Source organism: Athene noctua, chromosome 5 (genome assembly GCF_965140245.1).
Source record: "Athene noctua chromosome 5, bAthNoc1.hap1.1, whole genome shotgun sequence".
In the NCBI taxonomy this organism is placed as follows: Eukaryota; Metazoa; Chordata; class Aves; order Strigiformes; family Strigidae; genus Athene; species Athene noctua.
This window is the reverse complement of record NC_134041.1, coordinates 43144133-43168087: the sequence shown is the minus strand read 5'-3', so window position 1 is coordinate 43168087 and position 23955 is coordinate 43144133. Positions and strand designations below refer to the sequence as shown.

Genomic DNA, 23955 nt, shown 5'->3' with positions numbered 1-23955 from the left:
CTTCTAACTGTTGGCTGATAAAACAGAAAGTACAGCTTATTTATGCAAGGCTGTGATGATGAAGATTTTCAGACAGCTGCATCAAATAGCCAAAATTTTAAGCTAAAGAAGTTTTAAGAGGGATGGAAGCTTCACCTGGGAAAACAATTGCTGGAGAATTTCCAGTGTGTGTGGGTGGGTTTGTTGGTTTTTTTTGTTGTTAAAGTTTCTTTCGTAAGTGCATTTTGTGTCTGTCACATTAAGAATAGTGAACATCCTGATTTCTGCTTTCTTGGGACTCTCTGAATCTGGAAAAATAAGAGCTTGGTCGCTGAACGTTTAGATATGTATACAAGATGCAGGATGTTGAGTTTGAAGCCTGCTAGGCTTCATTTAAGTTTCATGATTATGTTGTGTGGATACCTTATTTGGTGCTGCTTGGAGAACTGTTGTCCTTTTATATTGATCTGTAAAACTGTGAGTAATGCTTAGCTTGCAAGTACTGCAGAATTCTCTGAAGTGTTTAGGATTAGTGGATGATAAGGAGTAGTTAGCAAAGGAGTTATACAAAAATACAGTTAGTGTGATGAAAAAAGCAGTGTTTAAGCCTGAAAATGTCTCAAGCCCAAAGTAATCTCCATTATAATCATTGAACTTAATAGTAGCTACTTAACAACTTCTATGCTTATAAAGGCTGCTGTATCCCTGCCTTCTGTTCCAAATTTAAAAGATACTCAGCTTTAATTTTTTCTCTTTTGTCCTCTGAACACAAGTATACCTGCTGTAGGAGTCAGATAAAGGAGAATGTTAGAGGTAGAGGAAGAGTACAGTTTATTGACTCTGGCAAGTAAGTGGTTATCAAATCAGTTTATAAATATACACATGGAGGTTTATGTAATAAACAATGAGGTTATACATAAACATGGTAGTTTCTGATCTGAATATTCTTGCTCTGCCTTGAAGTGTCCAGCTCTCTTCCCTTCCCTCTTTATCCAGTCGTGAAAACTGAATGTCGTTGAGAACTTGTTGTTTTACAAATATTAATGCTGCTTTAATATTGGAAAATTGGATAGTAAAACCAATTTCTATTTATTTTGACATGCTTGGCATACATCCTGCTGATGTAGCAAAGCAAGCTTTCATTCAGATGTTACAGATGTTTTTCTGAAGGTCTAAAAATTACAAATAAATCAATCAAGAAATGACTGGAGAAAACCATGTGCTATGTGCATACAGAAAGGTCTATTACTGTGCTTCTATATGCATATGTTTAACTACATGAAAAAGTATGGGAGCTCACACTCAGAAACCAGTGACTTATTCTTCTGTGGCCATTTTAAAGAATTCATCTTGTTGGGTCACTTGACATGGACATACTCTTGAGGAGTACTTATGTCTCTTGATGGTTCTAAATGTTCTTAAAACAAATTTTAAACTATTACATTTGTAAAGGTGATGGCTTCCATTGTCAAGCAATTTTTCTCTTTACATTTGTGCATTTAACTTAACTTTCTCATGGTTAAAAGTCAAAGAGGTTTTACCCTGGATAAAACATGAAATGCAGTAATCCCAGCTTTAGGTAGTCTTTCATTTATTGACAACTATTTAAGAACTAGGAATCTGAAAATTAATTCTGCTCTCGGCTTTGCTACTTGGAATTTGTATGGCGATGGGCATTTTTTTCACTTCATCCATTTCTGCACTGTGTTCAAAAACCAGTGAGTAGCTACTCATCTTGCAGGCATATTTTCAGTTTTTCACTAGAGAGTTTCAGAAGTCTTTTCAGATCTGAACGTGAGAGGTATGGTAGGAGTCTTTTATTTGGAATAATAAACCACTGGAGGAGTCTTCCCCCATGTTCCTAACTTCCTGTACTGTTCTGAATTCAAGATGGTACCTCAAATCTGGCTGTGAAATTAAGAAAATAATTGGGGCTGCTATTCAGTCCATATTGCCAAATTTTTATGTTTCCTAGAAGATACTAGTGGTGGGAGAGGGATGTACTGGAGTTCTGTTTTGTACCCCTCTATCATTGATATCTCTGCCTTCTAAAGTAACATTTTCAACATATTTATTAGGTATCTTCAGCCTGTTGTGGAAAAGTTATTGATAATTTTCAGAGTTAGACTAGAAATAAAACTGATTTATCTGTTCTAATGTTAATAAACCTGCTGGAGTTGACTTTGAGAAAATAACTTTGACAGCTGGCAACTCTATTCTGCCTAAGAAAACAAAAAAAGCTGGATGTTCACGCAATGAAGCCTGAACATGGCATATTTAATTTTTTATATGTAGTTCTAAACAGAACCGCCCACAATCTGCTAACATAAAACTGAATCTCAATGATTTATATTGTTTCCTTCTCAATATTGTGTTTGGATATATTTTGAAGAGACCTCTCAGGTTGGATTTCTACAGAAGAGCTACTAATATAGCTGAGGACAAGTTATTTCACTTTCCTGATCTCTGGCCAGTGGTAAAATTCTAACTGGGTTGATGTTTTGCTATTACAAGTGAGTTTCACTAAAACAAGTGAATTTCTAATGTTCTTACAAGTTTTATATGGAATTTACTTGTAAAGCTTGATGCCTTAACACTTTGTATTTTAATTTAAAGTTATAAATATCTTGATGTTCTTAATAGAAGAGAACAAAAGTAACTTTCTCACCCCTATGTAGCACAGGAGGGAATCCTAAAATAGTTTTAGTAGCTAAAGTGGTTTTAACCTTGAATCTTATTTTGCTTTTTCCCTCAAAAATATTTATCATAGTTTTTAGCAGATGTCTTACCTTTCCATTTCTGATAACAGCTTTTACAGCAAGTGTTTTCCTCTCCCCACAACACATGCATTTTTATACTTCACTGTTACTGATATCATTGCAAGACTAGCAGCTTTAAATAAGGTTAGCTTTTGTCTTTTATGTGCACAGCTATAATGATTCCTATTGTTACTGGTTTCTTAAGCCATGACAACTTGACTTTTTTCTTTTAAGTATATTTAATACATTTTACCAATTAGAGTAGACATCTGTTTGGAGACCAGTAGCAATCAGAATCACTTATGAAGAAATTGTTGGCTCATGATGCATCTAAAACATTTCTAGAAGTACAGTTTCTTTTTAGCTGTTGCTAAGAGATAAACTTTCATTGACATGAGGGATGTGAGGACATGTCAGCATGCTACCAGTTGTTTTATAGGCAGTTAGCTCTGCCGCCTTGCAGATGGTTGGAAAAGTCTTAGTAGTGGGTAAATGTGTGCTGATTATCTCATTGAATTAAGGTAACCTTTTGTCATTCATTGAATTCTGCAGACCAGGCACTGAGCAGCTGCTCTACTGTTGAATTCTGGATTTAGTGAATACAAAGATTATGCTAAAGGGTATTTTAGTCCTGTTCCAGGTACTGAGCATTGGACCAATGTTAGAATTTTTTTATTTAGTATTATCTCCAGTGTGTTAGTCATCAGGACAGTCTCTTCAACATTTTGACTAAACTGTATTTTTCAACTTCATTGTCACCACATACTCATTGATACTTTAAAAATTCTGAAGTAAGTCAGAAAGAGATTGCAAAGAGCCGTCATTTTTTTCCTTCCTCCTCCTCTCCCTCTGCTTTTCTTGAAGTGGTGCAAAGAGAAGTAATTGCTGTTTCTGCCTGCTTTTTGTATTGTTTTGGGTCGTGTTTTGTTTTGGTGGGGGTGTTTGGGGGTGGTGGTGGGTTTTTTGTGGTTTTGTTGGGGTTTTTTTTGTCCCCCACCCCCCAAAGTCTGACTTGATACTAGCTCAATCTGGCAAGTATCACTTAAAACTAATTCATAATTTATTGATGAAACTTGCCTCAAAAACAGTTTAAGCAATCTGATTATGAAGTTCATAAATATATCTGTTTATTTTGAATTACACATGTGAGTGTGTACCTCATCTGTTGGGGGTTATATTTAAAGGACATAGTTAGTTGTTATGTTAAAACTTGCTTGTAAACTTGTTTCCCTACCCTTTTGAAAACAGATTAGTGGACAGAATTAGGTTTTCAGTTAGGTTGCTTTTATTGAAGACTGTTTTCAAGATCTAAATAAAATGTTTAGTTTCTGGAACGATTTTGGAAAGGGATTGGGGAAGGAATTGGAGCATTCAGCAGGTAAAGCTTAAATTATTTAGATTGAAGAAAAAAACCCCACGTCTGGATTGTTAGATAGTGTGTACAGGCTTTCAAAAAACAGTTCCTCAGTTCAGTATCGTTTTGTCCAAGAAAATTCTATTTTGTAAGGATCTGAAAAGTGGGGGTTTTTCAGAATAATTCTCTTGCTTCAGAAATAAAATGGATAAAATATAACTAGATTAAGGTATTGTTATAGCAACTGTATATAGGGGTTAATATACTCTCTTCTGTAACATAGTAATGGATTAGGACTTGAGGGATCTTCTAGAAAGATGCTTTCTCAAGGCATTATGGTCCTCTGCTGAGGTTTAGAAATAGATTAGAAATAACTGTGTTTGGTATCATAGTATGTCTTTTCCAGGGTAAGAGGTAAAGAGAAGAGGGCTAAGAGGTTTAAGGGTCACTATTTAAAGCACCTATAAGAGAAGGTGTTTCTGAGGTCCAGTTTAGGTTCCTTTTCCCTGCACTGCTTAAGTGTAACTTCATTCTTGAAAGTGTATGTGTGATTTACTTTTATTTTATCAAGTATATAATGTTTTAATGGGTTATTAGGTTTCTTCCCAACCCTCAACCAAAATCATACGTACTGATTAAACTTCTGCTGGTAAACAGCTGCTCATCTTCCATGCAGTTTCAAAAAGTATCGTTGGGCTGTTTCTGTTGAAGCTACATTATTCAAAAACTAGAAAAATCTATTTTGATGTCAGGATTATAATGAAAAAGATGATTAAAAATCAGTATCTGAAGTATAGAATTTAGAAATTAATCTATTTTGAAGTTGACTGAATTTTATGTTACATAAAACTATAGTAAGATGTGCATGTGATACTCTGAAGAAATCTTTGCCGGAAGCCTGGGAGCTGAAATATTATCCCTGCTATAAAAATACCACAGTCAAATGATACATCTTTGAAATTATGGAAAAGAGGAAGCAACTTCATATTTTTTTGATTACCCCCAATATATTTTTGCCCTAATAATCAACTCTATTTCCATTTCTGAATACAGTATTAACACTTAGGTGGAATACATTCCACCATAAATATTTGAAATAGCTTCTCAGATTCAAGAAATCACTCCTCTCTTGTACCTAGTGGAATTTTTTGATGGTTTTTTTTTTTCCTCCCCTTCTGGTTTACTGAAATGCTGCCATGTTATTCCAGTACACTTCCAAGAATTCCTCTCCACCTCTGTTAAGTATCTTAACAGGTTTCTTTTGTGACGTGGTTCAGGTTTTGAAAATTAATCGTGTTTATAGGGCATAAAAATCTGAGATGCTGTCATAGAGAAACAGATGTTAAGCAGATCATTTTATAAAAGCTGATTGTCTTGATGTTAAAACTAGCTATTGCATAATAGTATATATGAAAATCAAGTCTTTCATCTCTAAGCAACCTTTCCTAGAGTATACTGGGTGACTAAGGTAATCTGGTTATTAAATGCTTTCTTCAGGCAAACTAGACCTAAATACTGCTTATGCAGTAGTATTTTTCAGTTGTGAGAGACTGTGGCCTCACTGGAGACAGGGATGAAGATATGCAGACTGCATGATAACTTCAAAAAGACCAGAGTCTAGTATCAGAGTTCAAAATGACAGCTTATGCCCCAGACTTAGTTACAGCACTGTTTCTTGATAGTGCTATAATGTGGCCAAAAATAGTGGAGGTTAGCATTGCACAGACTTGTTACAACTTGGGAAATTTTCACCTCAGGTCTTTAAGTCCTGTAGTAAAGGGTGCTTTCTTTTAGGTAGTTTTTTATTAAAATATTGCAAAATGCTATGGTTGGAGAAAAAAACCCCTAACTTTCTAATTAATTTTAAACAATTTTCTTGGAAGGAGTATCACCAGGAGGAGGTACTACAGGGAATATTGTATATTGCCTTATTATATCACACTCTTGAAAACAGACTCTTAGACTCTAAAGCCAGTAAGAGGGTAATTCAGTTCTTAATTTGGGCTGATATTAGCAAAGGTACAATGACAAATGTCTTGATACAAGCAAAACAGCAATAGGGAAGCATGAATTAAAACTGCATTTCAAACTAAGATGGCAGCTATTTCTTGTAAAGAGCTGTATGAATGTGTGTTCTCTTGTAGTCTGTTGATATGTTGACTTTATAGGAGTAAAACCACCAGTTTTGCTAAGAGTTTCTAAGTCGTACTACAAGAAAGTAATGTTTACATTTTACTTGCAGTTTTAACTCATTTGTATTCACAAAACAGTAAATTAGTCTACAAAAATATTTTTCTTAGTAGATCTATTAAATTCCATCACGGTTCTGTTTGATACAGCTCATACTTGCTGGCAGCACCTATTCCCTCTGTGGTTATTACCACAGAAGACAGGTTTGGTATTTGTGCTATATGCCTGACTTTGTTTCTTATGAGTGGGGTTCCAAGTCCTTTTCAGGCTGTCTTAAGAGCAGCTTAGTCTAGCACAAATAACCCACTTAGTGAAAACAATAACAAAACAGGGTTTTTCTTGGTTTGTTTTTAAAAAATACTTTTTATGCTGGCGTAGTAGAAGTGTATTAAAGACTTTTTTTTGAGGTTGGTGTTTGTTGTTTAGCCTCATCTGTGTAAAGCTGGAGGGAAAAGCTATAGCAAATGATTAGCAGCTTCCGTGGAGGTACTAAGAAGTGTCCTGTTATGAGTGGGAGGTAGTGGCATATAATCTGTATAAAGCTTGTTCACACTATGTATAATTCAGATAAATTCTCAGGGTTCTTTTGTCCAAATTACCAGTTTATATTCAGACTCTATACTTCTGAGGTGGTACCGGCATCAGTGAAAACATTATACTGTGGGGTTTTTTGTTACTTTTGTAGTCACTTGAGTGTTTCTTTGGACTGCTAATTAGGAAGTCCTTAATTCAAATACAGCAAGTGATAGAGGAGGCCCAAATATTGTGTCAAGATGGACAGATTTCATTCTTCTACACTTGTGGCCGCTTTAGAAACCTCAAGCTGAGCAGTGTTCATTTCTTTGCACAGCTGTTCCTGAACTTTTCCCATGAGGGGACCTTAACTGATAAGATCTTAACATGGGTTTTGTGGTTTCACTGCTCATAATCAGGGGAAGGAAAAGGCCAACTATGATGTGAGTTTACTGTTGTGGTGTAGGACACAGTATAGTTCATGATGTTTCCTGTCTTGTCATGATCTTTATTAGGGTCTTTTGCAGAATTAAATATTATTTAGCTTAAAATAATTGGAGAAAGGGGAAACATACATGTTAAGTGTTGGACTTCTCATCTGCTGAATGAGGAAAAAAATCTTTTTCTCACCTTTCTATTTCACCGGCAATAGCTTCTTCCACCCACCTACCTCCCTTCTACCATCAGTTCACACATCTTAAAAAAAAGCAGCTGGCTTGGGGCCCTGACTACAGTGTATGTATTTTTTGACTAGAGTAGCATTGACCAGAAAAATTCAGGTTTAAGGCAGTACTTAAGTTTCCAAAGCCTTGGGAAGGGACTATTGAATCTTGTATATTGTGCTGCAGGCTCTGCAGTAGTAGTAGTAGCACAGGTGAAGCTTTAGTAGGGCTATCTTGTGTGTTAGCTCAAGAGCTCAAGCTTTTATAGCTGGATTAAAATAATCTTTCTTTGATCATGAGTTCTAACACTGGATTAGGTTGTGACTAAATTAAATAAATAATCCATTGGAGTAGAATCAAAAGACCAAATGAATGCAGTGAAGGTAGTTTTTTAGAGCCTAATACTTAATTATTTGGACTTGGAAGAAGATTCTGTCTTGAGAGGTGTCATGCAGATGTCTTATTTGAGGATGGAAAGGCTTTTACCTAGATTATAGGAGAGAGCAAACAAAAAAGATGGTATTTTTGTTCATAGAACGTTATTCAGAATTGAGTAGCCTCATTTATCCTGCAGTAGCACTTCTGTAGTACTGTAGATTTTTTCTGTTTGACGTCTGAAATAATTTACCTGATTTAAGAAGATCCTAACTCTTCTCCAGGGTATAACAATTTATAAAGGAATGTTTCCTTATAGAGGACCAAGCTGTTACCCTCAACTTTATCCATATATCATCTTAACTAATGTATGCTGGTAACTAACTTGTAATCAGTGACCACAAAACGAATTCCAGGAATCTGAAGGCTAACCTTACTAGCTGCCTTATCCGTGTGTTAAGGTTGACTTGTTTGAATTAGTCTTGAACACAAATATTCAGATGTTCTTAATGGAGTGCTAAAAACTTCCTGGCTTGTGCCTAACATTCTGCCACAAAAGTCAGTTTCTTCCTTAAAAGTTACAGCTTACTGAAGTTATAATGCCGTATAATTAAAATATTATTCTTTGCTGTGGGTTTGCTTTGGTATTTGTAGCAGATAAACACAAATGTGTAATTAATATATTGATAAATGATAAAATAATTTGTTAAATGCTAAAACGTTGGGGCAGAAGGATGCTGGGCTACAGAGCTCAGTTGTACTTCTATGCTCTTACATCATGTGGCCATCTATAGAATTGGGTGAGGTGTTTACCTTGATTTTGAAGACTTCCTGAATTTGGTAAGTACAAATATTTATGTGTAAGATCCATAATGACCTTAAGTATCACCATTCTTTTATGGGGTGAAAACCTGAAGTATCTTTAATGGTGTAAAACAGAAATACCAAATAAAAACTTAAGTGTAGTGTACAGGTTTCAAAACAGAATCTTCCCTCCTCTTTTCCCTTTCCCCATGGATTATATAGCTTCATTTGAATGATGCTTCAGGCAGTGCAACTCAATCAGCAGATTCTTGAGACACTTTTCAACTCTTACCAGTACTGATGGGTACCTACCTGTGAAAACTTCTGGAGACACTTGGCTAGTGTGTTATCTTTGATGAAATACGTTCTTTCTGAAGTAAAATGTCTTGAGTGCTAGCATGTTTTTCTGTGCTGGCTGTCAGGGTTGACAAGTGGCATGTTAAAAGTGCAAAAACTAAAAGGCAGTGGTTTTCCTCCTAACAGGAAGCAGTTTCATGGCTCTTTGGTTTTTGGTTGGGTTTTTTTTGTCATTGGTTTTTTTGGTTGTTCATCCCTAGTAATACAGAGTAAAATACTTTTAAATTGTCTGAAATTCCAAGGCATCATGATTATACCTGATGTGCAGACCATATTAATAAAACTCTAAAAGTCCATAATAAAAAGCTGTATTATGTATGCAGTTAACAGGTGTTGTCCTTTAAATTCCAAGCAAGATGCAAAGAAGCTGTAAAAGGAGTGTTACTCACTTTCATGCTATAAAATAAAGGGTTGAAGTGAGGGGGAAGAAACACTACCTTCGTATGAAAGTTGTCTTCTGTGCGTGTGCATGGCAGTGTACAAACTTAGATTTTTGAAAAGCATCCTTTCCTCGTTGCTTTTTGCTTTGTAGGGATGAAGGGTAGGTACTGTGCTGTACTGTTGCAGGCTGTTGAATCCTGTCTGTCTACTACTGCTTTCTTCTTTGATTCATTGAAGACCATGTATGACACATGTTGAGGGCTATTAAGAAATGGCTTCTTGACTTTCAGACCTTTATATGCTAAACAAGATACAGGTATTTTCTCAGATCTTCTTGTTCTTGGAGATAAAGATTTTGCAGAAGTAGATGAAAACTTCTGAGAATTTCTCATGGCTCTTTGAAATTACTGAATCATCTATTGTCTTTCACGTCTGCACTACAGGGGGTTGCCATTTCAAGCTGTTTGGGTAGAAGAAATTCTAAGAACATGCATTCCAGGTTTTCCCAGAAGGATTTTAGGAGGATTTAGCATGTTGGTCACTAATTGAGATTTGAATCAGCTAGGACACTTCCTGCTCCTTGTTAGTCCAGGAGGGTATCTGGCATGGCTGGACCTGCAGAACTTCTATCTCTATCTGCATGTCTCATTCACTGCTGTAATCAGAAGGAAATGTATTTATTTCTAGTACTGGGGGTAAACGAATCTGCTTTTCAGTCTCTAATGAGTCTAATCTATTGCAGTAAAAGCTCTACCAGTCAGTGAGTGTGGTACTTTAAATAATTCTGTGATTTAAATCTAATTACTGTACAGTGCTTTTTAAATCAAACTTCTGCTGGCTGCAGGGCAAAGCATCTTAAGCCCTGTCAAACTTAAACTGTACATTATGTGGAATATTTTAAGAGTGATAGCTATGATCCTGTCTTGTGCATTGTGCTCTGTATTTGCAAGAGAAGAATTGCAGCTGTTGAAGTTGGTCAATTATAAAGGAAATAATGGGATCGACTGTACTGAGATGCCAGAAAATAGTGTGTAAATGAGAGCCAGACTCATTAGTCTGTGACATCATACAGTGAATGCAAGTTTTTAATGATAAACTATTATAGGTACTAATTATGAAGCTTTTTCTGTGCTACAAATGAGCTCATTTATAAACTGCCAGCACCTGAGGAAGGAAGTCTCTCTTAGGGCCAGAGGCTTGTGTATGATAACATATTTATTGGTTTGATAAAAGCTATATTGCATTATCTGTCCAATTTAACCAGGAAGTCTTTTTCTTATAATTTAACTGTAAATCTCAAGAGGAGAAAACTGTAGGAGTGTGATTTTTACATTCTAATGCTGCTTAGCAGTACTGATTTAGGAATTGATGCAAATAAACAGCTTCCAGGGAAGTGAATTTTTTTTTCTTCTGAGAAGCAATTTCTGTGTGTGCCTTGGGGTACTGTATTTTTACACATTACTTATACACGTGTATATATAAATGTTTATTTGCATCACCTTCATTTAGACAGTGATTTACCGATCTTGGCGTCTTGTGAAGACTGACAGATTTTTACTTTTAAAATAGAAAAGTAGGGTACAAGATTCAGTGAGGATGGAAGGGAAAAACGAAAGACTACAGGGAATGAAAGAAAGGTGAAAGAAGAAAATACTCTGTGTACTGTTAACTTTGTAATGGTGACATTTATAATTTAGATCAGCTTCCTTTCTGCAGGTACTCTCAGCCATTAAGCAGTGTTCATGTTTTTCACTTGTCTTTTCAAGTCAGTTGAGCAACTTGGTGATAGCTGAAGCCAGCTGCAGATGCTTGGGCTGAAAGATGCAGGGTTGCTGTAACAGCATTGCACCCTGTCCCTCAGCAGTAAACCAGGCTTTTATTGCAGACATGTTGTTTGATGGCCTTTTGAAATCACTAGCAAAATTGTCCTGGAATCTATAGTGTCAATGTGTTCCTCACTTGTGAGAAAATTTTATGAGAAAGTCACATGAGGAGTGGGAGGAACTCAGTAGGTCAGTCATTCAGGTGATTGTGGCTGCTTCTTTTTGTCATAGAATTTAAGGAACAGCCTCTGCGCTATCACACTTTCTTAGTGCTCATTTATGGAATAAGTGGTAATCACTTGAACATCACTTAACTCTGTTATGCAACAGGTGGGCAAGGATTTCTAGGTTAGGATCTAAGATTTCTAGATTCTTGAATCCCAGTTCAGAACTTGGAGCCACAAAAGTATGCCAGTCTAAGCCTTATGGAGGGTTAAACATTATGGGGAAGACAAACTATTTGTGTCCTTCCCTCTTTGTTTTGGTCTAGGATTCATAATTTGTGAAGTTACATGTTTACCTGGAACACCTTCGGTATTCTGCTGGTTAGAGTGATAGATAATTAGCTGATGCTCTGTGCGTGCTTTCTGAGATCTTTCAAAATTGTCATTGTCTCAGTGCCTACCTGTGATACTTCACTGAAGTCTTTAGGTAACGTGCAGATCATAAGTAACCAGCTCTAATGATCAGCTTACCAAGTGCTGCTTTTCCTTCACCTTTAAATCTGTTTTTTGCAATGAAGCTTTGCATTTACAGAATTTTCCTTATTGAAAGAAATACGCCTTGAGAGATTTTCATATTCCTTGCAGAGCTGGTCCTTGGTTTTCTGATCCATCTTAAGGACCTTAAATTCCAAACTTAATCTGCTGCAAGAAGACTTTCTCCTACCATCCTGGCTTGTTGACAGCTAACCTTTATTACATATCTTCTTTGTGTCGTCTTCATAAGAATCATAACTCTACATTCCCCATAGGTAGTGCTGTTGCTGTTGACATGTAAATGACATGGAGAAGCCAATAACCTTTCTGTTCTAGTAACTACTGCAAGAGAAGGGGAGTAAAGCCGGAAGGTGGTTTCTCTGCCTTCAGTCTGTAAAGAAGCAGTTTGCTGTTGTGTAGACTGGTTTTCAGGCTATTCCTGATGAAAACCATGCTATAAAGCTGCAAGGACCAGGATGTACTTTTGAAGGGATTCTACACACTGGCGTGTGTTCTAGCACCTCTCTCTTACTTGTGGTGTCCTATATCTTGTCCTGTATTTTCTCATGCAGAGTAATTTCATTGCCTGCATGTAGTAGTAACTGGGATTGGTTTGAAAGTAGCATGTCTAAACAGCTTTGAATGGTAGTAGTTGTTTGTTTTGAAGAATAGGAAAACCTTTCATAAGGACTCATGATAGTGGGGATTTTTGCTTTTTTAATTGCCAAGAATACTGTTGTATTTCATGCTAGGTTATTCCCCTCTTCCTTCTCACCCCAGTCTAACATGGGACTGTTATTTACAGCTCAGTTGTGACGTATGTATTTTACTGTATCTCATAGTAAGGCCTGAAACTATGTGGATGCATGTTTGTTTCCAAGAGAGGATGTGAATGCATAAATGATGTGTAGTGAAAGCAGGGGGGATTGGACAGGACACATCATTGTTTTGGGAAGATAAAAACTTAACTTGTGAACTTCTCCACCTCTGGAAATCACATGAAAGACTTACTCTATCTGAAGTAGATGATGTATGTGCACTTTGAGAAAAATATAAAACTTCACTGAATATATCAGCTTACTCCTATCATCTAGGATTTTGATTGAGTGTCTACCTGAAAGCAAGCAGTCCCTTTACATGAAGTGTACTGCCTGTCTTGTCTCTTGAACTAGAACAGAGTAGAAAGGTTAATGTGCGTGGAAGTGATTAGCATTTATGCTCTTGAGTTTCTGCATACGTATTTAAGCACATTTTTAGTGTACCTATCTCTGTTTTGCCAGAGGTTTTCATACTACGTTATGCAGGCATCAGGGCTCATGTGATAATATGCAGTGACCGTCATGACCTGTCCTGGAAGATATTGGGGTTAAGACTTCAAGTTGGAGACATGCCCAAGACTGCTGAACTGTTCAGTGTCTCATGACAGCTACATATGGAGCTGTGATTTGCTGCCACTTTTTGCAGAGTGGCTGTTGCTTTTGAGTTCATGTAGAGAAGAGTGTTGGTATAGTTCTCTTAGCTGGATCTGTCGCTTCTGTGCAGTGAAGTCATAGCACAAGTTGCTTCAGCCCGTGGATGTGATGTCTCCCAAACTGGTTTTGCACAAGCCACCTGTTTCTGATGTTGATTTCCAAGCAGACTAAGTCTGGGAGCCACCATGCTAAACCACATCAGTGCCAGAAGAATTAAACAGAACTTAAAACAGGAAGCTGAGAGGTTGTCGTAATAGCCTGGGCTTCTAGACACTTTATTTTGGTGGTCTTCCTGCTATTTGTCAATGTGAGTTTCTGTTGTCAGTAAGAAAAGAGTATCTCTGTGCCTCAAGAAAATGTATTGAAAGCAAATAATCATAAATGTTGGCTTTTGCTCAGATCAAATGTAAATGCCTTTATTCTATTATGTATTAATGGTCTTGGTTTGTTTGGGTTATAATGCACAGTTATTTTAAAGGAAATGAATCTCTTTTGACTTTGTTCAAATACACTAAGGTTAATGAAAGGCAGCTCAAACTGGATTGGTTTAATGAGGCCCACTTCTATCAAATTTACTGCTTTAAACCTAGCTACAAATAAAGTGAATTAAAGACCAAATTATTTCAATATAGATGTGCATTGAGCCAGTGTGTTATAATGATTAATTTCCTCAAGTGTTTAATTCCCAGTAGGTTTTTGTGTCAACAGCCAAAAAGGAATTTATTGACTTTACATTAAGCATAGTTAAGTCTAGCTGATTATATTATTCAAGTGTAAATTAGTGGGTGGTAGAAGACTGTGTTGTATTGGAATTTTATTTTGTCTTAGGCAAATTGTCGTATGCCTTATTAACTAGCAGTGCTTAAAAAGTATAGTTCTGACTCTTGGAATAGATGCTAGGGCATTCAGAAGTGTTTTTAGTGGGTTTCTCCTATTTATTATGTCAGAACATCTGTATTCAAGCACTGTTTTTCCCCTTCCCCTGCCTAAAGAGAGTGCTGTTAAGAATGCATAGTAAGTTTGAACACTTTGTGGCAAATTCACTAGTTGTGGGTTGTTTTATTTTAAAAGAGATAAGATGTTTAGGTTCAATTTCAGAGTATACAGATTTATGGATTATTTTCTCATCTGGGATAAGCGTAGTTTAGACACAGAACACTTCCCATTGTTTCCCTTCCAAGTCCCATCTTGTACATCTGTTGCTCTAAATAGATGACTTTCATTTGTCTCTGTGCAGTTTATGGATTGCGGTCAGGAAACATGATTTGACTAATGCCTCCTGTCTCATGCAAAGATAATGCTAGAGGACTATCTATTTTTTTGGTTGTGTTTTAAAGGGCAGCAGATGCCATGTGGAGTAGTTAATACAGTGTATTTATCATTGTCAAAGAAGTTGTATCCTCAAATACGTTCTCTTCTCCCCTACCCTAACATGGCATCAGAGTATCATTAGAAATTATAGGTGTTGAAATAGACGATCCTGATAGACCTTTCTATGTTTCAATTAAAAAAAATTACACAGCACAATTTTTAAAAGCAGATATCTAGTTGGACATGACAGCCCTCCAGTTTGAAAAAATAATTACTGTTGGATCAAACTTTATGTTCCATGTCTGTTATCAAGTTATCTATCAAAGAAAATGAGTGATTAAAAGGTTCAGATCAAAGGCAACTGATTTAGCTTCACTGGAGGCTCCCATCTTTTAATTTAAAATGTATCTATGTCTAACTGATTACCTCTCACATTTATAAAGAAATATTGACATCCTGCTAAAGTATGCAATGACCCCACTTCTGGCTGAGTTGTGTAGGTTTCACTGCAGGCCCTCTGAAAGCATTGATATTCCTGTAACCTTTTGAGGCAAGATATGTGTTTAGTGTATTAATGAGCTGGTTGAAGTGATGTACAGTAATTTCATCCTTGGGTAAAAACAGATGTGAAAGATTCTGTTTTAATATTTAATCAAGCTCGAAGCCTCTGTTGGCTTGTTTAAGTTGACCTGACAGCATCATACCTGGAAACACTTTGAATTAAACCCTGAGTACTTGACCTTGTTCAAACAGTTGTAATTTAATAAGGCTGCTGTCTTTGTGGAGATAGTGTGGCAAATGGGCAGATCCTTTCTTGGCCAGGATTGCTTTTTATTGCAGTGGAAAAACTTCCTATCTGCTCTCCAAAAAAGATTTTAATCAGAAGAAGTAATAAAAATAATAGCAGAAGAAGTTTTGTGTAATAGTTGCTGGTCCTAGATTACATTTAAGGAATTCAGAAGATACCTACTTTCTTCAAATGTCTTCCAGCATTCCCTTTTGTGACAGGACCCTGGCAAGCACTGTAGCTCATCTCTTGACAGAACTTCTTTTAGGGTTAGAAAGCTATTTCTCCAGTGGTATATGTTGGTTTGCCCTCAGTAAAGTCAGTAGAGCTTGTATCAATTTAATGCAAATGGAATGTGTTTTTTTTTTTTCCCTGCATGTGCCTGCAGAATGTTTCTAAACTTCATGTTCCTCAAAACAGTGGGACCCAGGAAACAAGTGCTTCAAAGTTTGTGAACAAGTGTCACGGTATTAGCTAAGGTTTAATGGAGTCAAGGTAGCCAGTGAACATCAAAATATGTTTCAGCATGGTATCTGGGGTCTACATGAAGTAGGCAATGTAATACTAAGGAGAGAGGTCCTGACAGGAGTTGTTCTAACTCATTAAATTTAATCACCAAGCTAGGAATGAATTGAGAGAGAAAAAAATGTTGATCTTGTTCTGCTAAATGTGATTTGCGTATACAAAAACTTGGTCGTTTTTTCTGGTCTCGCTTTTTCAAAGGAATTGGACCTAGTAATGTCAGTTCAAAACCTACAGCAGCATTTAAATCAAACATGGAGAAATACTCTGTAGTGTGTGTGTACCATGTTTTCTGCTTTGCTTACACTTCCACAGAGTTTTGCTTGTTTATTTTTAAGGCATACCTAATAATGTTCTCAAATCCCTTTAAAAAACTTAAAAAAAAAAAAAAAAATCTGTCCGTGAGGAGTCTGGGGAAAACTGGAGATAGATTCTAGGTTGTGCATTACCTAGAGAAGACTTAAGGTTTGGATAGATAAGAAAGGAGACAAATAATAAGGAACTGCAAGTTAACAAGAAAAATGGAAGAAGCTGAAATACAGAAATTCAGATGTTTACATCATCAGGATCCATATCTGACTGACTAACTCTGTGTGGATATTCAAAGGCTTAGTAAAATTGTCAGCCTTCTTAAAGATTGACTGGGCAGAACTATGCTGCTGTTAAAATTTGCAATCAGATCTGTTATTTGACAGTTTATTTGGCAGCCTTCCCTAGGTTAAGCATGTATTTTAGTAACTCCAGACACTATATAGTTTAAATAACAATAGTAAAATCAGAATTAATTTTAAATCATTTTCATTCTGTAATATAGCAGCACTTGATTATGCTGCAGTGTTACTACAAAACATCATATGGTTGTTGTTAAAGAGTATTAATGTAGTTTGAAAGTACATACTGGCAAGGTCTGTATATACTCACAGAAAGCTACCACATGTTGTAAGAAATATGCTTCACAATGCCAAACAAAATAATCATTCATTAAAATCCCCTTTTTCTCACTCTAGCAAAGTGTGACTTTATTCTCATGTTCAATAAGATAATTCCAGTTTTAATGTGTTGGAATTTACATTTATGTAGGACACTAGATTACAGCTTTCTTCATCTTCCTGGGATACAGTTGATAAAACATGATATGTATGGATGTATGCATTCAACAGTTCTGTTCTAGAATCAAGCAATGAGTTGGGGTAACCTTGACCATGCATTATAAAGAATTACACTATACTGACTGCTCCAGAGTAGATCCAGCACATCATGATTTCTTCAATCATCAGTTTTTTTCAAAGGCATTAAAAGAAAATAGCCATTCAGAGTTCTGCTAAACCTCACTGAAGCATAGCTAGTTGTGGGTGGTCTTTGACTTATGTGGGTGAAGAAAGGAAAACAAATTCTAAAGTAAGTGTTCTTTCATCTAATAGTTATTTTATTGACACCTTGTGTTTAGGGATTTTTAACTGCTTCTGTGGTTTGAGAGCTTGATGATTTGACAGTGTTGAGCTTGCTTCTCTGATCTGTCATCACTGTTGTTTTGTGCAGTAGCCTGCTTTTTCCAAAGCTTGCATTTCTACTAAAATACTAGCATGAGTGTAAGGACACCATTGATAGGAAGTGGCTGTCAACTCTCCGTGAGTAATGGGAACCTCTGGCAAGACTTGAGCTTCAGTGTCAGTCTGTGTTTTTGTGGATGATCTTCAGATTCTGCTTTGACTATTGAAATGTTAGCTGACAGCATTTTGGCAGCTTATTGTTTGGTTTTACCCTAGAATGCTGCTGACATGATGCTTTTCACCTCCAGGTGACTATTTGAAAAATGGTTCAGGCCCCTTACTATGGGAGATTGGCTACTTGCAGGCTTACAACTGAGATGAGGAGTCTCAGTCCAGTTCTTCATGAACAGTTGTCCATTTTTAGACTTCAGCGGAGTAATTTCATGGACTTGCAAGTTTCAACAGAGAGCCTGGGCTGTTGATTTCCTGTAGCATAGGAAATACATGAAGGTATCACCATTTAACACAGTCTATCCCTGTTTTGATTTCTTAGAATGTGTCTGAAGCCATCTGATAAACACTTTTGAGGAAACTTCATGTGCTGTACTTGTTTTACACACTAAAAATATACAGTGCTTTTCCCAGGGCTGTTAGTGTGATACCATAGCAAGCTGGCAGGTTTCTACTGTTGTCTCATTTTCTTGGTAGGACCTGGGGCCTTGCAGGTGGCTGCTTATTAATTGCCCCTTGATTCATGGAGACAGGTGTGGCTGCTTCTTAGACCCAAGATCTAGAGGTAGGATGTGCTTTTGGCAGATGTACTCTGCTAGCAGTTCATTTTGGTAGTAGGAGAGAGGTTTTGATTTAGGCTTACTTGATTTGGATATGATTGAATCACCACCCCACTTTACCAAATTCCAAAACAACAGAACAGACTAGTCTCAAGATCTAATTTATCTTTTTAAATGAATGACCTATGAGTTTTCAGACTGCTTGTTACTAGTTATTTTTTGAATATAACAAAAGGGGAAACACAGGCTTCATTCGCTCAAAACAGGCTCATTGTTCATGAAGATGCGACACTGAGGTATTGTTTCCTTGGAAGTTAAGTGTGTGGGCAGTTTGGGTTCTTGTGAAACTCCAAAAAGCTTCCAGGCTGATCTCTACATGCTTTTGTAGTATATGAATGCTACTATTAACAAGAATGTTTACTGTGTATTTCCTTGATCCTCTGGTTATTAAAAGCTAGATTAACTGCACTTAAAACCTGACAGCTTAGTAATTCTGAGTGTAACTGGGTCTGAGGAGATGTCCAAGGTTTGACTTGCATAAGGTTATTTTTAAATGCAGTCAAGTAAAACTAGGGAGGGGAAAAAAAGGCAATTCCAGTGTTGTAGCAGATTGACAGGTTTTGTTTGGATGGAAGGCTCTAGTTTCTATGGCGCTTCAACAGTGCTAGTTTCTTCCGAGATGTATCTGTCTTGGACATACGCTGCTGGAATCAGCAGAGATGCTTGAGGTGAGGCTGGCCCAATATACAGGAGAAGAAAAAGTATTGGAGCTAAAATTTCCATTACGGGAAAAATTACACATTTGGCAAGGTTACCTGTTTGTTTGTTTACTTTCTACTTTCATACATTAAAAAAAAAAAAAGTTGTAGCTACACTGCAGCTGCAGTCAGTGTCAGATGTACTTTGCCCATCTTACCTCAATAAAGTTTAACTTAATGGCCAGTTCCAAACAGTTAGCTTGTACTCAACCAAAAATGGCAGTTAGGTTTTTGTGGAAATTTTCAGTGGGACAGAGCTGCCTTTGGAAGCATTATTGCTGAAGGAAAAGGAAGAACAGCTCTCCCTACATCTTTCTTGTTGGTATTTCAGATAATGGTAGACGTGATAGTCAGCTACACAATTCATGTATGATGCTGGATTAGAGGTGGCATATGTTCATTCTTGGTAAGCTGGAGACCCAGGGTAAATAAAGAGGAAGAGGAGGAATATTGGGGATGTGAGTGTGAGGGATATAGTTTGAGAATGTGGAGATGAGGAGGTAATGAAGGAAGTATAAAAGAGGTAATCCAATCAGAAGCCAGATTTCACTAGATCTGTTGTTCTGGGAAATGAACTGTTCACAAAGGTCCAAGACTCTAGCTTAAGTGTTATTATGAAACTAAATACTTCTAAAATCTCATGAGTTTAAGGGATATTTCATAGCCTGAAACAAAACAGGAAATCTGTGAGTGTTTTTCTTCTTTTGCAGCAATAGGTGCAGATTTCATAATCTTGTTTAAGCAACTCATCTGCATATTCTGTCCATTAGCATAGGCTGTGGAATTAGCCTGCTTAGGATAGCCAGACATGGTAATGAAAAAAACTTTATTTCTTTGGTGTGATGTCTCTGTTCTTTCTGGCCTCTTCTCACCCATCCTGTTCCCATTACACAAAATTGATTTCAAGAAACACATTTTTCCATTTGTGTGCCTTAATGGAAGGTGCAACAAAGCTAGGAATTGTCTAATTTATTTAAAAAGGTGAGCCATGAGTCAAATGTAAGCTCTTCTTTTTTTTTGACTGTACCAGATCAAATACAAAATAGACAGCCCAGTGAACGGATTTTGCTTCAGTTACACTCTTTGGCATGTATTCTGAAGAGATTACCTCTGGAATCTCTTGTATACACAACTTCCCCCATCCCCTTAGAATGTGGGTGATATAAGTACAAAATACTGTTCTTCTCTGAAAAGTATACAGTGATATTTTTGATTTGCAGAGCCATCCAGAAATTGAAGAGTTGTAAAAAGAGAGGTATGATTTCCAGTGGTTGGGATGAAAAATTTGAAAACTTGATTAGAGAAATGTCTTTGCATTATTTTGTTGTAAGCTTCTCCATTTGCTTTGCCTTCCTGAAAGGTAACTACATGCATATGTAATTAAAGCAGGAATCAGAGTAGGTTAGTTTCCTCAGTAGGAGGTGCAAATAATTTTACAACTTGTTTGTCATGACTACAGCTTTATTTTTCTGAAGGTGCAAGCAATTAGCTGTGTTGATTTAGCTGTATACTTGGTATCAATACCCTGCACTGTGTCTACAGAGTGATCAGTGTCACAATGAGTGCTGCATAGTAGGATCTATCTAACATGGTTCTGTAACACCAAGCCCAGGGGGACTAGCAGCATGAGCAGCAGTTTGCTTTTGACAGCAGAATGTCCTTGTTGCTATTGATTGGGTTGTTCAGTGAAGTGAAAAAACATTGATCCAGCTTTAAACTGGTAGTTATATGATAATCCTGGAGATGAATGAGTATCAAGTGAAGTATTGCTGGGGGGAGGTGGCATGGGGGGGAATCCAATACTGTTTTCTTGTGTAGCTAATAATAGGCTAATGATACTTTTAAAATAGATGTTTTATTATATAGATCTGCACTAAATTAAATGCAACTAATAAATATGAAACAGATCTTTCTGTAGAACAGTTGTAAGTAGTGGTAAAAGGACATATGTCTCCTCTCTAATTCCCCAAATAGTCACTCTCTGTGTGTGTGTCTGTAGTCTGGGACACTGTCAGTAATGCTGATATCTTCACTGGTGATGAATGGTGGAGTGTTACTCTTTAGTATTTTGGTGTCTGATGTTTATGTTTGGCAGTGAGATGCTCTGAAACAACATATATGTGTTTTGTAGCCAGTTAATCATCTCCCTGTTCCATCTCCCTGTCCCCATCTGATCCCCCTGTTACGTCTAAAGCTATCTGAATCATATTACTCCTTCATTGTAAAGCTAACTTTCTTTTTTCTGAAATGAAGAACCTTGGGATATTACGGGATGGAATACTAACTTTGAGCTGACACTTCCACACTTGATCTCCTGATTCTCAGATATTATCAAGCTAAAATGGATGAATGAGATGGCATTGCTGGTGTTAATATTTATTGGGATTTGAGTCTGCTTTGATGTTTGTACTCTAATCTTCTTTGGGGTGGATGCTTCTTACACAGCTCACTTAAGGAATGGGACAAACATCTTGAATAGGGGATGGAAGGACTACTTCCCCAGTCAGTATCTGATAAATGTCAGTTAAGGGGAGGACCAAATGCCACTGTCTTAATACTTAACCTGTGTTTTGGCAGCAGAAGTGGTGAATGGCTGCATCTCTATGTTCTGGCTACCTGAGTGTTGTTGGTGCTTGTTTAACCTGGGATCCAACATGGTTTAGCTTTGAGTGACAGCATCTCAAAAGGTGCTTGCAACACACTGCTCTTGATTCCTTGTGACCACTACAGCTGACCAGTTTATAGGATTGTGCTGCTAGGGGGTAGGATTAAAGGGCTTTCTCTTTCTTCCACTGTACACTTATTTTCTACCTCCATAAAGCTACAGTTGCACGCTCTTCTGTAAAGACAGCATGCAAAAATCCTATGTGGAGATCTTAATTTGCTTGTTCACTGTTGTCGACAGAGCCTTCTCCAAATAAATGCACCAACTGTAATTTATGCAGAACAGACTGCAAATCAGACTTTCAAAAATGCTGAAATTCATCCTCTTTCCCTGTCTACTTTTGCCTTTCCCATCCCCCTAAAAGATTAGTCTCTGAAGTGCTTGAATTGTCTTGTGTGCATGAGCTTTAGAGATGGCGAACTGATTTTGATGAAAACTGATTTATAATCTGTTTTAAAAAAAAAAAGGAGAAACAAACCCCTACCTCACAATATACTCTTTGAATAAATTAGTCAGCTAGTGGTGGGATATTTTTTGTTGCTGTTGTTTATTTGGGGGTAGGGGTTGCTTCAAGACACAGTAAGTCCAACCTCTCTCCTTACAAGAATGTTGCACTCTTGCATTTTAAGCACTGTAATTTACTTTGGGCAGATCACGTTAGAGATAAATCTGCACAACTGGTGAAGGATCCTTTGTCCCAGCTTGTGTCTGGCTTCTTCAAAAATTCTAATGGTCTTTAGGGCAGGAGATCTGATAGTTATTACAGTGCAACTGGAGAGAAGCTATCACAGTGCTCAACACACAAGCTAAAAGTTGGGGAAAAGATTTTTGATCTGAGTGGTTGAAAGTGGTTTGATTATGGTCTAAATATTATTTTGATGATTTATTTGGAAAGCGGATGGCTTTGTAATACGTGCTCCTGCGTATATATTGTCAGAAAGCAGTTAACTCTGAATCCAGCAGAACTGGGGAAAAATTGGAGTCACTCCGGATGTTAGTATAGAAAAACTGTGTTGAAACCAAAACCTGCCAGGCTCCCTTTATGGATAGGAAGGGGAGGGAGGGAGGAAGAGGGGAGACTGCAGTGTGCAGAACTGTAGTCCAGTAGGCTAGTGAAACAGATGCTGGTCATACCTGTTTCTGCTGACAGCTGGAGAAGGGGATTTGCAGGAACTTACTGCATCAACTTCATTGCTTGCCAGAATTTGGTAGTTAGATATGAGCACTCACCTGGTTTAGTTGCGTAAGATGTTTGCCTTCTGTATCTGCATATCATTGTTCTTGTACCCTGCTGAATGCAGCTGAATACCAGTACAGATGCCGAAACCAAAGAAATTGCTCAACTATCTATTGCATTTCATAATAGGATTATGATTTCAGTGCTTTAATTACAAATTTTAACATTTTTTATTTACAAAAAAAGAGGAACTCCGTTTTGACAGTGAAGTAAAATTGGGAGAAGAAATAGGTCTAGAGAAGAGCTGAATGGAAGTAGTATTGTCTAATATACTGTGCATTCATTGGGGTTCTTGGAACATTTTTCCATAAAAAGCTGCTTTATAGTTACTCTTGTATTCACTTTTTAGACACTTGATTGTAAGTATGAAAGGTCAAAGGTTTTACGGGAGTGCTTGTATCCAGGATCAGGATACACAGTAACTTGGTCCCATATTTGCGCATTTGGCATCATCTGTTATTGTCATATGGAGATGATTTTTCTGTTTACAAAATTATCCCCTCCAATAATCATACAATTTTATAATAAAAGCATACTTTTACTAGTAATCTTGTAGTGATTCCAGACCAATATCCGTTTTAGGTGCAATAAGTACTAATGAAACAAAAGGCAATGATAGCTACTTAGTGGTAACAACCATTTTACTTCTTTAAATAGTTTACCTCTTCCAGGAAGCTTTGTGATAACTATGGGTAAGACCTTTTCCAAATGAGGATGTTCTTTATAAGCCTAAGCATTAAACAGATCATACTATCACTTCTAATTTTTTTTTTTTTTTTTTTTTGGGTGCTTATGAGGGGATCACATGTTTCTGGAAGAGTTTCTTCGCTTTATTCTTCATTTTATTAGTGGCATGTTTTGGGAGAGTTGTATTTGTGTTAAGATTAATCTTTCTTGCTTTTGCAATTTGCTGGAGTAGCTTCATACAGAAATCAATTTTAAAGCTAAGCTTTAAAAAGGCGAAGTAATTTTGGTATTATTCCTGTTCTGCAATACATCCTCTCACTGTGTCCTCTTGGTGTATTTC

General features: G+C 36.9%; 1 protein-coding gene across 7 annotated transcripts in view; it reads left to right on the top strand.

Moving 5' to 3' along the window:
- KAT6B (lysine acetyltransferase 6B) overlaps positions 1 to 23955 on the top strand; it is a 121654-nt gene that overhangs the window by 16660 nt on the left and 81039 nt on the right. The gene's annotated exons all lie outside the window — the stretch shown is intronic.